The 15953-nt window shown below is 42.9% G+C and overlaps 2 non-coding genes across 2 annotated transcripts; both read right to left on the bottom strand.

Moving 5' to 3' along the window:
* Positions 1 to 5393: 5393 nt before the first annotated feature.
* trnaf-aaa (transfer RNA phenylalanine (anticodon AAA)) lies at positions 5394 to 5475 on the bottom strand. Its single transcript has one exon. It is a non-coding gene; the product is annotated as a tRNA-Phe (tRNA).
* Positions 5476 to 5811: 336 nt separating this feature from the next.
* trnae-uuc (transfer RNA glutamic acid (anticodon UUC)) lies at positions 5812 to 5883 on the bottom strand. The gene has a single exon. It is a non-coding gene; the product is annotated as a tRNA-Glu (tRNA).
* Between the last annotated feature and the right edge of the window lie 10070 nt (positions 5884 to 15953).

The following is a 15953-nucleotide window of genomic DNA, read 5'->3' as shown; positions in this document are numbered from 1 at the left end:
GGTCACGTCGGCGGGTCGGCTCAGCGGAATGCTGGAAATATGTTCCAGATCTGGTGGTATTTGTGAAAAACGAGATACTGCCAGGTTGTCGGACACTGATATTTATTTATTGATTGCAGTTATTTATAAGTTGTTGTTGCGTGTGTGCCTTCCTTAATCTTATTTATCTTCCAAAAGAAATGAAACATCTAATTGAGAAAAAGATGTCACTATTTCTAACCCAACCAGCCAACGTTGTGTCAAACTTTAAGAAAGGATTGTGATTTATTCTCGAGTCAGTGGTTTCCCTGGGAGCCGGGTTAACAGAAACAGCATGGAGAGATGGCAGAGCAGGAAATGTCGGTGCTGAAGGTGAATCACATCAATGAAGCAGCGACTGGTTTGTGACTAACCTGATCCATAATCCGATTGTGGTGGGACTCAAACTCATAACCTTTAAGTGACTGAATTACCATCATTTGGAAGTCCAACGCGCCACAGAAACACATGCTAAAATTTTGCTTTACTTGTCCTTAGGTGGATTTTTGACAATGTGAGAACTATTGATAAATTCAATAATCTCCTAGTTAAAAGGTTAAGGACTGTTAAGAGGGATTTCATTGATTGCAAGTCATGTTGCGACACGTGATGTCTGTTAAAACAGTTGTGGAAATACAGACCTTTTCGTTCTCTATACAGGAAATCTGTCCATCACAGAATGATGCTCCCTCTCTCTCTTCCTCACTTCCCTGTACAGCTTGAAGTCTCATCTCGCAGGCCTGATAGTTGGGAGATACATTCTACTCTATGGGCCACGGGGCTGATCAGAAGCTGTTCCCTATTCCAGTTAAACACCTGCACAGAACACAACGCAAAGCTGGAAGCTGGAAATCTGACAAAAAAAACACAAAAAATGCTGGAAATGCTCAGCAACATCTAATTAACGGAGATTTGTGTAAAACCAGCTCCTGAAGCACAGCACAGCTGCACAGTTTAAAGTTTCCTTTCATCCACAATGGATGCTCCATTCTATGATTTTGAACAATTCAAATTGAGAATGTGTATTGTTTTTCGAGTCGCCACAGCCTGGAAACCACTTCAGGCATTGATGTCACCCTTTGAATTTTAAATTTGTAAATCCATTCTCTATCTTTTTAAAGCTACTGTTGAAACTGTATCCAACACACACTCAGTTCTTTGTGAAAGACAAGGAGAATTGAAGATATATTTGTGTAATTTTCCTTTGACTAAATTTGTACAGAAGCAGAAAGGCGGGAATCACACTCAGCTCTTCATGAAACTCACCCGCTAAACATTGAAAGGTGGCAGCGTTTATTCAAGGGATGATTCTTGAACATAGAACATAAAACAGTACAGGCCCTTCGGCCCTCAATGTTGTGCCGAATTATGTTCAAACCCAAGATCAAGCTATCCCGCTCCCAATCATTCTGGAGTGCTCCATGTGCCTATCAATAACCGCTTGAAAGTTCCTAAAGTGTCCGACTCCACTATCACAGCAGCAGTGTATTCCACACCCCAACCACTCTCTGAGTGAAGAATCTACCTCGGACGTCCCTCCTATATCTCCCATCATCAACCTCATAGTTCTGCCCCAAGGGAAAAAAATCTCGGCTTGTGTATCTTTGCAACATTTACAGCTTGTGTCTGTTTGTGAGTAAATGACATTTCAGCCATTTGTTACTCATTCAAATGTTAACTAGTAACGAGAAGCGGAAGAAAATAACTGCACCCTGGACGGAAATGTCAAATCATTTTGAAGGAGCCGCCATGTAATTCTTTTTGCTGTTGCTAAAAACGTACTAGCAGAGAATGGTTGCGATCCATCGACCTCTGGGTTATGGGCCCAGCACGCTTCCGCTGCGCCACTCTGCGACTCCAACACTGCGCTTTCATTTATTATTAATGGAGAATAAAAATGTTGGAACAGTATGCAATCTGGGCAATACAATTGAGCAAGGTGAAACACGATGGGGACCGGGCAGGATAATCCTACCATGGGCAGTGCACTAAGTGAAGATGCGACATTGACTGAGTTGTCAGATGGAGCAGGGAATCCTTGCAGAAGATGTTAAGGAAAGTTGGAGTGCCAAATGTTTAATGATCACTGTACAAGTAGACGGTGAAATGCAGACTTCGGGCTGGATATTTATGAGTTCTGAGATGGGTGAAGAGACTGTGGCATCTCAGCGTAGTAAAGGTGAAATGGGGATTAGGAAGGGTAAAGGTGTACGCTTTATTTTGTATCGTCTCTCCTCGACCTTCGGACCAACATGTCTCACTTCACACTTCCTTACATTAATTAAGTTGCATCTGTCACGTGTCTGTCCATTCCACCAGCCTGTCTCCATCTTCTTGAAGATTATCAATATCCTTCTTATTAAAGTTCAAAATATTTTCAAGTTTTGCACCACTGGCTAATTTTGAGATTGAAACCTGTACACCCAGGTACAGGTCAGTAATATATAATCAAGAAAAGTAAGTTTCTCTCTATACACCATTCCCAATCAGAAGTAAGTAAAACTTTGTGTAATGTGTGTTTTAATAGGCCTGTACTAATAATTAAACTGTTATATAATGAAATTCTAACTGTGCCAAACAACAATGATTCAAAATATCACTTAGTTCTAAATGAAATCCCCAACGTCACTAATACTTGAAGTTAAAACGCATAGCCATGCTGATTTATCGGTGTTTAAATGATGAATACAGAGGAAAGCAGCGTCCTGGTGGATTTCGAATTGATATGGCCCACACATTTAGTATTTCGAAATTTCTCCGTCCCAGCTTCAATATAATGTGAACATTGCCTCTCTGTTTTGCCTCTCCCTGATATCTAAACTTTCGTCTATCGGGGTGTGCTGACATCTACTGGCTGCAATAGAGAACTGCAGCAGAGCGGAAGAAAATTCACATTAACTATCGCTGCTGCAGAGACAGATCAACAGGAATTAATGACTGGAATCAGCATCAAATCCCATGGAGAATTCAATATTAATGTACTTTCCCATGTCGTCAATATAAATTGGAATGTGATCTGACCTGCAGCAGTTGAGTCGATGTATCGGTGTACTAAAGAGAATTCTAGTTAATAAGACGACAGAGAATGAATTTCAGAGATAAGCAGATGCTGTTACATTCAACATTTTGAGTAGAGGGTCGTGTGGAATCATGTACTAATTAAAACAAAATGCCCGTTTCAATTAGGTATCTTCGGGGTAGAATGCGTGCAGATTAGCGTAGGGAAAATTGTGCAAAAGATGTTCTTTCAGGAAGTTGTTGCAGACTCGATGGGCCAAATGGCTTCCTTCTGCAACGCAGAGATTCTGTGCAGAAACATTGTCTCCACTTATGAAGCCAAAGATCCAATCCGCTTTCCGAACGACATGTTCAAAATGTCATCTCACTGTCAAAGGTCTCTCTGAACCTCAGGCCCCTCTGAGCTTGCACCCTGTTTGGAACTGGGCCATTGAGATTCTGTTGCATCTCCCCATCTCGTCCGTCAAAATGCAGCACTGTTTCTGAATGTGGAATTAATAATGTGTCTCTGCTGCAATATCAGTGAGAGTTAGATGAATATATCAAGAGTCGCAGATGACACAGAGATGGGTGGAAGAGCAAAGCGTGCAGAGAACGCTGAAAGTCTACAAAGGGACATTGAATGGGCGAGGGTCTGGCATATGGAGTACAATGTTGTAAATGTGATGTCATCCATTTTGGTAGGTATAACAGCAAAATGGGCTATTATTTGAATGGGAAAAATTGCAGCATGCTGCTCTGCAGAGGGAGCTGGGTATCCTTGTGCAGGAATCTCAAGGAGTTGGTTTGCAGGTGCTGTGGAGTACTGTGTGCAGTTTTGGTCCCCTTACTTGAGAAAGGATGAATTTGCATTGGAGGGGTACAGAGGAGATTCATTAGGCTGATTCCGGAGATGAGAGAGTTGGCATATTAGGAGAAACTGAGTAGAATAGAGCTACACTCATTGGCATTCAGAAGAATGAGGGGAGATCTTATCGGACTATATAAAATTTTGAAGGAAATAGATAAGGTAGAAGCAGGGTAATTATTTCCACTGGCGGGTGAAACTAGAACTGGTGGGGTGGGGGGGGCGTGGGGGGTGGTGGGGGTTGGGGGTGGTGCGGGATAGCCTCAAACTAAGGGGAAGCGGATTTAGAACTCAGTTGAGGAGGAACTTCTTCACGCAAAGTGTTCTGAATCAGCGGAATTCTCTGCCCAGTGAAGCGGTTGAGGCTACCTCATTAAATGTTTTTAAGGCAAGGATAGATCAATTTTTGAACAATAAAGGAATTAAAGGTTATGGTGAGCGGGCGGGTAAGTGGAGCTGAGTCCACGAAAAGATCAGCCATGATGGGTTTGAATGGCGGAGCAGGCTCGAGGGGGCAGATGGCCTACTCCTGCTCCTAGTTCTTATGTCCTTATGAGAGCTGAGACTGCAGCTTCTGTTTCTCCAAAAGAATCTCTCTGGATAAAGCCGGAATTTACAAGGATTTCTGTCACTGAGGCATTGTCTGGCGGTCTGTGTCTCACTGCTCTAACTCACTCTATCCCTCCACCCCCTCTCACCAACTCTATATGAAGGTGGGATCTTGTTGTTTAGTGACTGAGTGCACACAATCTGTACCTACATCTGATCAAATAGAATTCAGCTTGTGAACAATATCATCGTTTCAACCAGCTCTGGGTTAACTCAGGCACAGCTCTGATTGGCTGCAGCCCCCTGAATCTGGGGAACAGACACTGTGAGCATCGCCGGCCTCAGAGGCTTTCACAGTTACTGAGCTGGGAAACTCCAACTCATCCCCGAGAATCCACAGCACAGAGCGAGAGGAGAGGAAAACCTGTCCTGGGAGCTGTCAATCTGAGACACAGTTTGACCTGTCAATGTGCAGATGTGAAGCTGCTCCTTCCATTCCCAATCTGCTATAACCAGGAGTTCCTAACGCCCAATAATGACCAGCTTGCAGCAATGTGTTTGAATGAACACGATGTCATATCATCCAAGCAGCATTTTGAAATGATCATTCAGTGTATTCTGATGAAATTTATTTCTTATGTTCTGTGTGTCATTCCATAAGAATCTTCCTCTGAAATGAGACCTTGTTTTGTCCTTGCGCTCCTGATGCTGTTTATTTTTCAATCTGCTCGCATTATGATTTCCCTCATGGAACCAGAGAAGGGGAACAGCACTGAATCATTCGGCTTATCTTGTCCATGCCAGCCCGAGGGCACCCAGGTGTCCTCTTCAAGCTCACCTTCCTGCACTCGGCCCGGAGCCATGGAGCTGAAAGCATGATGGTGATCCACAGACTTGGCACCAAAATTGCAGAAGAGTTCCGGGTCAGCGGCTGCCGGAAGAAAACGTTTTTAACAATAACCGCTGCCAACAGGACTCGAACCTGGGCGGGGAAACCCCATTGGATTTTTAATCCAACGCCTTAACCACTCGGCCATCGCAGCTCCGCGGCTTGCGCTTCTCATATAATCACCTCAGTAGCGTTCATACTAACTTCATCAGGCACCGTTATTGGACAAAGCACAGTGTGTGAGCTGAAATTTGTTCCTCTCCCTTTACTTTGTCTTTTTGTCTCTGACGGAGAACTCATTGATTAGGTCAGAGACTTGTTTTTGTAGCTCAATAATTTTTCAGTAGAAATGAATTAGGTCCGAATAAACACAAGAAAAAGAGAAATCTCTATTGTATTTCATTATAGTCAAATGTTGTGTCCGCCCTGTTTCGATCCACTCTGTTGAAAACACAGGAGGAAGTGGAAAAAGTTGTAAATAAATTATCAATGCGATGGCTAGGAATCGAACCTGGGTCAACTGCTTGAAAAGTAGCTACGCTCACCACTACACCACCATCGCTTGCACTACGCTGTTGACCCTTATTTGCAATAGTTTTAATTACGGAACTTCCTCAGTTGCTGATTTTATCAGGCACCAGGAGAGCCCGGAGCGCAGTTTGGAAACTGAATTTGCCTTGTCTGGTTGAAGCCACCTTTTTACAATTGTTCTTTACTGGGAACTCATTGATCAATTCTGAGGCCTGTTCTTTCATTTCACATAGTTTCCACTCAAAGCAAATTGAAGCTGAATTTTCCATTAGAAAGATCGTGATGGGGAGGATTTTTAGTGAATTTCATTTTAAGAGTGTCCACCTACTGTTATGACCTGCGATAACTCATTAAAGAAATCAGAACAGTGATGGTCAGGAACTGACCCTTGGTCAAATGCTCTCGCAGTCACCACTCCATCACCGTCGCTCACCTGGCTCTGTCACCCACTCTGTAAGAAAGTCCAGCTCTGACAGTGAATCTGGTTCCCTCCAGGTCCAATCGGAGGATGGTCAGAAACTGTCACTGTCAGAAACTCCATTATCAGCGAGTGTGGGATGGTTATTTAACTGGCTGTCACTGGTTGGTGAGGTTGTGATTTGATGTTACCTGTCAGTGCAAGAACAACAAATACAATTACACAAATACTTGTTTGGGGGAAAGGGCTTCTCTGGAGGCACTGGGAGTATTTGTGTAATGGATATCTGGTTCTGTTCAGTTTGACGGCTGTCACGTCTGAAACACTTTTTTCTTGTATTTTTTTCCCACAATGTCCTTTCCCATCGCGATCATGCTTTTCCTGTTGGCAAAATCCTTCTCACTGTCCTGACTTGAGACAATCCACACCTCTTTAACTTGTGACTATCTCTCTCTCCACCCTTACTGTCTGTATTTTTAACGGCTTGATTACCCGAAAAGATGCGCATTCGAACCATTCTTCTCACTCCAATCTGTAATTATCATACTACTGTGCTCCTGTCTATTTGTCAACCTCCCTCAACTCATCTAAAGAAGGAACAGCGCTCCAAAGCTCGTGATTCCAAAGTTAACCCGGTGTTGTGAGACTTTTTTATTGTGGCCACCTCAGTCCAACTCCGGCACCTCTACATCAACACTGGTGCGAGCAAATCATCTGTTGAGGAAATAGGAAAATGGATCAGAATTGATGACGTGCCATTATCCGTCCTCACTGTTCAGAGCCTTAACCACGCATTCCAGGTGTAACATTAGTTTCTATATTTCTAATTTCAAGGTGTTATTATGTTGATAAAACTGTCGGTCATATTGGGCAGACTGAGTGACTGCGTTATGAAGCATCTCTGTTCAGTCAAGAAACATCACTCGGATTTCAGTCTCCACTCATTTTAATTCTTGATCTTGATGAATGCTGATATTTTTCCATCTCAGCCTCCTATAATGATCCAATAAAGCCCAGTGTAAACTCCAGAAACAGAAAGTCATTCCTCAATGAAACATTTTATCGCCTTCCCGATACAATTTCAGACATTCAACTCAGCTCCATTTTGCTTCAAATTTTCTTTGCAGGTTACTATTTTATTCTCATGTTTACTCTTGCTTTCCTTTCGGGAGGCACCTGTTTATCATTCTGCCAACATCAACACATTTTAGACACATATCTGGTTTCTGCACCTTTTCCTTTAGACTTACACCAACATCTCTTCTGTTATTGAATCATTCCTGCACTTCAACTTGTTTCGAAACGGCAGGGAACAGTTCATTCTCGATTCAGTGATGAGTGATGAATGACAATATATTAACGTTCTGACAGATAATGAGCATTTCCGCCTTTTCCCTGGAACTCTGCACATTCTTCCCTTTTTTAAATAACAGTCTAATTCCTTTTCGAATGCTTCAGTTGAACTATCCTCCTCTCTCCAGCAGTACATTCCATACATTAAGCACTCGATGTGTGAAAAACATTTTCCTCGTGTTTCTATTCCCCCCTTTGATAATGACTTTAAATCTCATCTCTTTTATTCCAGGCGTAGGAACAGTTTGTTCCTTTCCATTCTGCCCAGGTGTGTCTTGAGATTTAGTACCTCGATTAAATCTCCTTTCAACATTCAATTCTCCAAGGAAAACAGTGCCAAACTCTCTCATCCTTTCTCATTAGTGAAGTTTCTCAGTCCTACAAACAATATCATGAACCTTTTCTGCAGTCTCTCAAATGCCTTCACATCCTTCCGATTGTGTGACTTCCGGAATTGGACACAATACTTCAGCTGTGGATGTTTTAGCGCCTTACATCATCTTAACATAACCTCCTTGTTCATGCACTCAAAGCCCCTGTTAATCAAGGGTACAATTCAATATGCTTTATTAAACTATCTCTCAGTGTATGCTGGTGTCCTATCACTTCATCTGTCGTTACATGTTTCCAGACAATGAATCTTGTTACTTTTGTGTCTGTCTTTCTCCTTTCATTGCATTCTTGGCGTTATGTAGTGGAATTATGTGATGAAGATTAGGACGCCAGCATACACGGAGAGCTAGTTTAATGGTCTGTCCAATGACTGATACACATACACAACCAGCTCCGTCTGCTTCTTTACTTTTTGCTGTCTCCCTGTAATCTTCCAAGGAGAATGAATCACTTTACAATCCTCTGCTTTGGATTTCATCTGCAACTTGTCCACTCGTTCCGACAACTTGTTTATCTCCTTTTTGAAGTTTTGCACCATTCTCCTCGCAGTTAACAATGTTTCCAAATTTCACATTGCCCACAAATTCTGAAGTTGTGCCCTGAGACCATTAGCTTGTTCACTAATATGTACTGGTGCGTTTTCAAAGGCTTTGCTGTTTGTGTGGATCTAGAAGTGTTTTACTGCAGATTGAAGCATTTCCCGGAAAAGACAACCAATGTAATCAATGTAACCTGTCTATAATCTTCACGTAAAAGTCACAAATATTGCACATTTGCAGTGAAGTGGTTTTATCATTATTGTTTATAGAAATACGAGAAGAATATTTCGATTGACAAACCTCAGGCCTTTAGGCCCAGCACGCTTCCGCTACACGACTCTACTACGGAACGATAAAGCCCTGCTGTCTATAAATGCAGCCAGTCAGGTACTCAATTCTAGATTGTTTCACACCAGCAGCAGCGTCAGGAGGCTAAGTCTGGCCACATAATTCCACTACACAACACCAAGAATGCATTGAAAAGAGAAAGACAGACACAAAAGTGGCAAGACACATCGTCTGGAAACATGTAACGACAGATGAAGTGATAGGAAACCAGCATACACGGAATTGGACAATCAGTCACTGATGTAAAGGAATTTTGTGTTGAAAATATATGTTTGCAAATATATTTCCTGCTCTGTAACTGTGCTCTCTGTTGTTTAGTGATGTTCACTGTTATTGTGTAAGGTGTTTTCCTGTTTGTAAATATATTTCCTGTTTTGTATCTGTTCTATCTGTTGTTGAGAGGTGTTTTCTGCTGTTGTGTAAAATGCTTCCTTGTTGTTGTAAATGTGTGTCCGGCTGTGTAAATATTGCGTGGCAATATATTTATCAGTTCTGCTGATACGTCGCCTGCTCTAGAAACGTTTTCCCTGTTATGTAAAAGTATTCGCCGTGAAGGTGTTTTCTGTTCGGCAAAAAAAAAATCTTCCTGTTCTCTGATGTTCGGTGTCGGGTTAACATGTTGCATTTTGTGTTAAGATGTTCGCTGTTCTTGCGTAAAACTCTGGTTAAACTACAACTGGATTACTATCGCTTCATCTTGACTTCATGTCACCCTCTGTTAGTGAGTGTGATTGGCGAATTCATTGTGCATCCAACACATGTATGTGAGCGAGGTTGATTCTGTATCTGTTAGTCTCAGGTTGTGGTTGCGAGTTTTTACTTGTTTTATTTATTTATGTAAGGTGAGCTCACTGGCTCGGCCAACATTCATTTCCCATCTCCAATTGATCATGACAACGAGGTGATAAACTTTTTTCTTGAACGGCAGCATTCCCCGAGGTGCAGGTACATCCACAGTGCTGTTAACTTAACGGTTAGGGAGGGAGTGGCAGGATTTTACCCCAGCGACCGTGAAGGAGCAGCAATACATTTCCGAGTCAGGATAGGGTGTGGTTTGGAGGGAGGCTTCCAGGTACTGGTGTCCCCATGTATGAGCTGCCACTGACCTTCTAGATGGTAACTGTTATAGGTTTGTAAATGCTACCTAAGAAGAGCAGATGAAGAAATACTGTTCCCATTGGCAGGGAAATGAAGGATAGTTTTTAATGCGCTGAGTCTTTAGGACCTGGACTGTCTGAGAGTGTGGCAGCGGCAACATCAAATCAGGGTTGTCAAAGGGGAATGGGAAAGGCATCTGAAGAGAAAGGATCTGATGGATTATAAATCAATGACTGGGAAAGAAACGAGATGAACAGAACTTGTACAGGGCAACACACAGGCAAAGGCCGAATAGTCTCTCTCTTTGGATTCTTGGAATAGAATAGAATCCATTCTAAGATTCTATATGTATGAGAGTTGGACTCATTTTCTATCGCTCTGTCTCTCGTATGATATATGAGTGTTTGACTGAGTTTTTCTGAGTGAGTGAGTGAGCGGATCTAAGTGAGTGAAATAGTGAAGGAGTGAATGAGTGAGTAACAGAGGCTAAGTAAGTGATTTGCTCTGAGTGATAGAGTGAGTCTGTGAGTGAATGTATCAGAGTAAGTGATTCAGCATGTTTGAAACTCTGGAATAATGACTAGCGCTGCACCTGGGTGTGTGAGTGAGTTTTTGTGTCTGAGCGAGCCTGTGTGAGTGAGTGAGTCCTTGTTTATGAGTGAGTCGGCAGAAGTGATTGAGACTGGGCGTGTGACTGAGTCCGGTTTAGTGAGTGATTGAGCCTGAGTGTGTGTAAATCTGCTTGAGTGAGTGAGTCTGCATGTGTGAGTGAGTCTGGATATGTAAGTGAGTCTGGGTGAGGGTGTGAGCCTGGTTATGTGAGTGAGTCTGGTTGAGTGAGTGAGTATGCGTGTTTGAGTGAGCTTGTGTGAGTGAGTGAGTCTGGGTGTGTGAGTGAGTTAGGGTGAAGTAGTGATTCAGAGTGAGTGAGTGAGTCTGAGCGTGTCAGTGAGTCAGGATGAGTGAGTGAGTCTGGGTGAGTGAGTCTGAGTGTGTGATCCAATCAGGGACTTTGAGTGAGCCTGAATGAATAAGTAAGTTGAAATGTGTGTGTCAGTCAGGGTGAGTAAGTAGGTGTAAATAAATTCTGGGATAAGAACCAGGACACTGCTAAAGGGAGTGAGTGGGTAAAGACACAGATGCCCTTCTCCTCCATGCACAGAAACCAATGCACAAAACAGGTCAGGATATCAGGAGTTCCGAAATTCTAATGCAACCCATTTCCATCAGAACTATTGCATGAACCTAGCCGAGCCAACACGGAGAGTGTGCAACCAGAGATGAATGCAAGTACATTGTCAGTTAAACCTAGCTTCTTAGCTCAGTCCCGCTCCCCCTCACACCCACACCCACCGCCCCCAACCCCTCCCCCCGCCCCCACCCCGCTACCCCCTCCCCACGCCTCACTTTTAATCTTTACTCCCTGGATTTTGGGTCTGGTCTCTCTGTCTCTGCTTCTGCTTCATAAGAAAAAATGCAAAAAAAAATTCTATCAGTTAATATTGCTTCTCGGCGCATCTTAATGCCCTTGTTTTATTCGTTGTGTTACTAAATGACCCATTTATTTGGTTGAAATTGATATTTTTAACATATACCTTTTTTGTCTTTTACACCCTTATCCTGCTTAAACGACTGATTGGAACATTGAGTGAAAAACAAATGGAATATTGTCCTCACAAAAAAATGGTCGGATGAGTCTGCGCGAGATTGAACTGTTTGTTCAGTAACTGTAACTAATCACCGTCTCCATGGACGTCAAATATAAAACTGGAGGGTTCCGTTCTTCTATTGATAAGGAGCTGCTTTCGCTCTGACACCCACAGCATTACCATCGGAATTAGCTTTTCCAAAGAGAAAGGGAGGATGGATGATAATCTTCTTTCAGAGTTCAGAATATTACTTCTGTTCTTTGATATTGAACGGATTTATTATCCCGTCCTTTCCGCTGTCGTTGTCCCTGGTAGGTTTTTGTATTGGTCTTTTTTTTTAGATATTTTGTCCTTAATTGTAACTGTTCTCTTCCTATTTACTCCTTCCGGTTGTTGAAGCCACTCTATGGAACTATCCGTTTGTTCTCGCTTTTTTGTGAAATACGTGTGTCAGACGCACAAGCTCGATCAATAAGATTCCCATTCACCGGTTGCCTTTGAAAAGGTGAAAGTGAACCAGCATTGCGAAGCTTTTCGCCGTATAGGATGCTGGTACACCTGCAGTGCTGATAGGAAATAAGTCCCAGGACTTTGATCCAGCAGCAATGAAAGGACGATCAAACAGGTTAAAGTCAGGATGAGGTGTGACTTGAGAAAAAAAAGCTTGTTTGTGTCTTAAAGTAAACGAAATTGCCACACAGAAAGAGGCAGTTCCGCCCATCGTGTCTGCAGCGACTATCAAACACCTATCTATTATTTTATGCGTCAGTTGGTCCACTGCTTTGTATGATATTGTGTATAACTTGCTCATCTACCAATTTATTAAATGTAATGTTTCCCGCCTCTCCCAATCTTTCAGGTGGCGAAACTCAGATTCCTTCCTAACCATGAATCATCCAGGGCATGTTTTGAACCTGCTCCTTCAGAGGGCAGAGTTCGGGGGTTTGGAAGGTTCTGTTGAAGGAGCCTTGGTGAGTTGCTGCAGTGTCGATGTCACACACTGCAATCACTGTGCGTCGCTAATGGAGAAAGCCGATGCTAAATGTGATGGATGGGATTCCAATCACGCGTTTTATTTTTGTCCTAATTTTGTTGAACTTCTTGAATGTTGCCGGAGATTACACCATCCAAGTTTTGGAGAATATTCCATCACACCCTGACCCGTGGATTGCCAGTGTTGAAAAGGGTTTATGGAGTCAGGAGGGGAATTACACTGCACAGAATTCACAGTCTCTGATCTGCTCTTGGAACCAAAGTAATTAGATCGCAGACCCCGTTTACATTTTTGGAAATTGTTACCAAGAGGATATTGACAGGGCCGCTTTCAGAGACGACAATTCATTCTATATCAAGTGGAGATCATTGGATTCTATGTTACTGCAGATAGGTGCGTGTGTGCTGAGAATGTTACCTGTCATATTTCAGTCTAAGCCTGAATGTTGCTGGTCCTGCTGCCTATAAACTCGGAATGTTGCAATACCAGTGGAGTTCTGAATGAGTCTGGCATTCTGCATTGATCAGCGGAAAACTCCATTTTCAATATTTTGATAGGAAAGCGGTCATACTTGAAGCAGCTTCTGATGATTGCGCCTCTGGCACTAGCCTGAGGAAGGCGGGCAGCAATGACCTTGGGGTCGGATGTTTCAACTCAAAAAAAAGCCACAACCATTTTCCATTCTGCCAGGTCTTACTCCGACTAGTAGAATGTTATCCGCCTGTTTCCGTTTGCCTCCAGTTGTATTAGAGCTGGCGGATGCCACAGTCCAAACAGCTTCTACAAATACATGAAGAGTAAAAGAGAAACTCGGAAGAGGATAGGATCTCTTAAGGATCAAAAAGGTTACCTATGGGCAGATTCAGAAGAAATGGGTGAGATCCTAAATGAATGTTTCTTATTAGTATTCACTGTTGAGAAAAGTATTGATGTTAGGGAACTTAGGGAAATAAATAGTGATGTCTTGAGCAGTGTACATATAACAGAAATGGAGGTGCCAAAAGTCATAATGCGCATCAAGATAGCTGGTCCCCGGGACCAGCTGAAATGTATCCCAGGACATTGTGGGTTGCTGGGGATGAATTGCAGGTCCACTGTTATTTGCCACTTTGAATGCTTTGGATGATAATTTAGGGGGCATTATTAGCAAGTTTGCGGATGTTGGAAAATTGTTGGAAAAAATTCTTAGGGATAGGATGTATAAGCATTTGGAGCGTTGCGATCTGATTAGGGATACGCAACATGGTTTTGTTCGGCGGAGGTCTTGCCTTACGAATCTGGTAGAATTTTTTGAGGAGGTGACAAAAACGGTTGACGATGGGCGAGCCGTTGATGTCATCTATATGGATTTCACTAAGGCGTTTGACAAAGTCCCTCACGGTAGGCTGTTTGAAAAAGTTCTTGTTTTCCGCAAATCCCCTCTAAATTTGCTGTCCTTCACCTGAATAATAAGCTCCCGGATTCCTGCAAGCGAATAAGATACTTCCTAACCATTAATCATCCATGGCATGTTTTGAACCTGCTCCTTCAGAGGGCAGAGTTCGGGGGTTTGGAAGGTTCTGTTGAAGGAGCCTTGGTGAGTTGCTGCAGTGTCGATGTCACACACTGCAATCACTGTGCGTCGCTAATGGAGAAAGCTGATGCTAAATGTGATGGATGGGATTCCAATCACGCGTTTCTTTTTTGGCCTAATTTTGTCGAACTTCTTGAATGTTGCCGGAGATTACACCATCCAAGTTTTGGAGAGTGTTCCATCACACCCTGACCCGTGGATTGCCAGTGTTGGGAAGGGTTTATGGAGTCAGGAGGGGAATTACGCTGCACAGAATTCACAGTCTCTGATCTGCTCTCGGAGCCAAAGTAATTAGATCGCAGGCCCCGTTTACATTTTTGGAAATTGTTACCAAGAGGATATTGCCAGGGCCGCTTTCAGAGATGACAATTCATTCTATATCAAGTGGAGATCATTGGATTCTATGTTACTGCAGATAGGTGCGTGTGTGCTGAGAATGTTACCTGTCATATTTCAGTCTAAGCCTGAATGTTGCTGGTCCTGCTGCCTATAAACTCGGAATGCTTCAATATCTGTGGAGTTGTGACTGAGTCTGGCATTCTGCATTGATCAGCGGAAAACTCCATTTCCAATATTTTGATAGGAAAGCGGTCATACTTGAAGCAGCTTCTGATGATTGCGCCTCTGGCACTAGCCTGAGGAAGGCGGGCAGCAATGACCTTGGGGTCGGATGTTTCAACTCAAAAAAAAGCCACAACCATTTTCCATTCTGCCAGGTCTGACTCCTACCAATAGAATGTTATCCGCCTGTTTCCCTTTGCCTCCAGTTGTATTAGCGCTAGCTGATGCCACAGTCCAAACAGCTTCTACAAATACATGAAGAGTAAAAGAGAAACTCGGAAGAGGATAGGATCTCTTAAGGATCAAAAAGGTTACCTATGGGCAGATTCACAAGAAATGGGTGAGATCCTAAATGAATGTTTCTTATTAGTATTCACTGTTGAGAAAAGTATTGATGTTAGGGAACTTAGGGAAATAAATAGTGATGTCTTGAGCAGTGTACATATAACAGAAATGGAGGTGCCAAAAGTCATAATGCGCATCAAGATAGCTGGTCCCCGGGACCAGCTGAAATGTATCCCAGGACATTGTGGGTTGCTGGGGATGAATTGCAGGTCCACTGTTATTTGCCACTTTGAATGCTTTGGATGATAATTTAGGGGGCATTATTAGCAAGTTTGCGGATGTTGGAAAATTGTTGGAAAAAATTCTTAGGGATAGGATGTATAAACATTTGGAGCGTTGCGATCTGATTAGGGATACGCAACATGGTTTTGTTCAGGGGAGGTCTTGCCTTACGAATCTGGTGGAATTTTTTGAGGAGGTGACAAAAACGGTTGACGATGGGCGAGCCGTTGATGTCACCTATATGGATTTCAGTAAGGCGTTTGACAAAGTCCCTCACGGTAGGCTGTTTGAAAAAGTTAAAGCACATGGAATACAAGGACAGGTAGCTGGATGGATTGAAAACTGGCTAGGCAATAGGAGGCAGAGAGTAATAGTGGAAGGGTCCTTTTCTGGCTGGAGGTCTGTCTCCAGTGGTGTGCCGCAGGGCTCAGTACTGGTTCCTCTTCTCTTCGTAATATATATAAACAAATTGGAAGAGGGCGTACGTGGTGTGATCAGCAAGTTTGCGGATGACACCAAGATGGCAGGATTAGCGGGTACTGAGGAAGATTGTCAGGTGACACAGCAGGATATGGATAGGTTGGTATATTGGGCAGATAAATGGCAGA

Source organism: Carcharhinus amblyrhynchos, unplaced genomic scaffold (assembly GCF_965287045.1).
Source record: "Carcharhinus amblyrhynchos unplaced genomic scaffold, sCarAmb.v2.hapA scaffold_79, whole genome shotgun sequence".
In the NCBI taxonomy this organism is placed as follows: Eukaryota; Metazoa; Chordata; class Chondrichthyes; order Carcharhiniformes; family Carcharhinidae; genus Carcharhinus; species Carcharhinus amblyrhynchos.
This window is presented reverse-complemented; position numbering and strand designations above follow the sequence as displayed.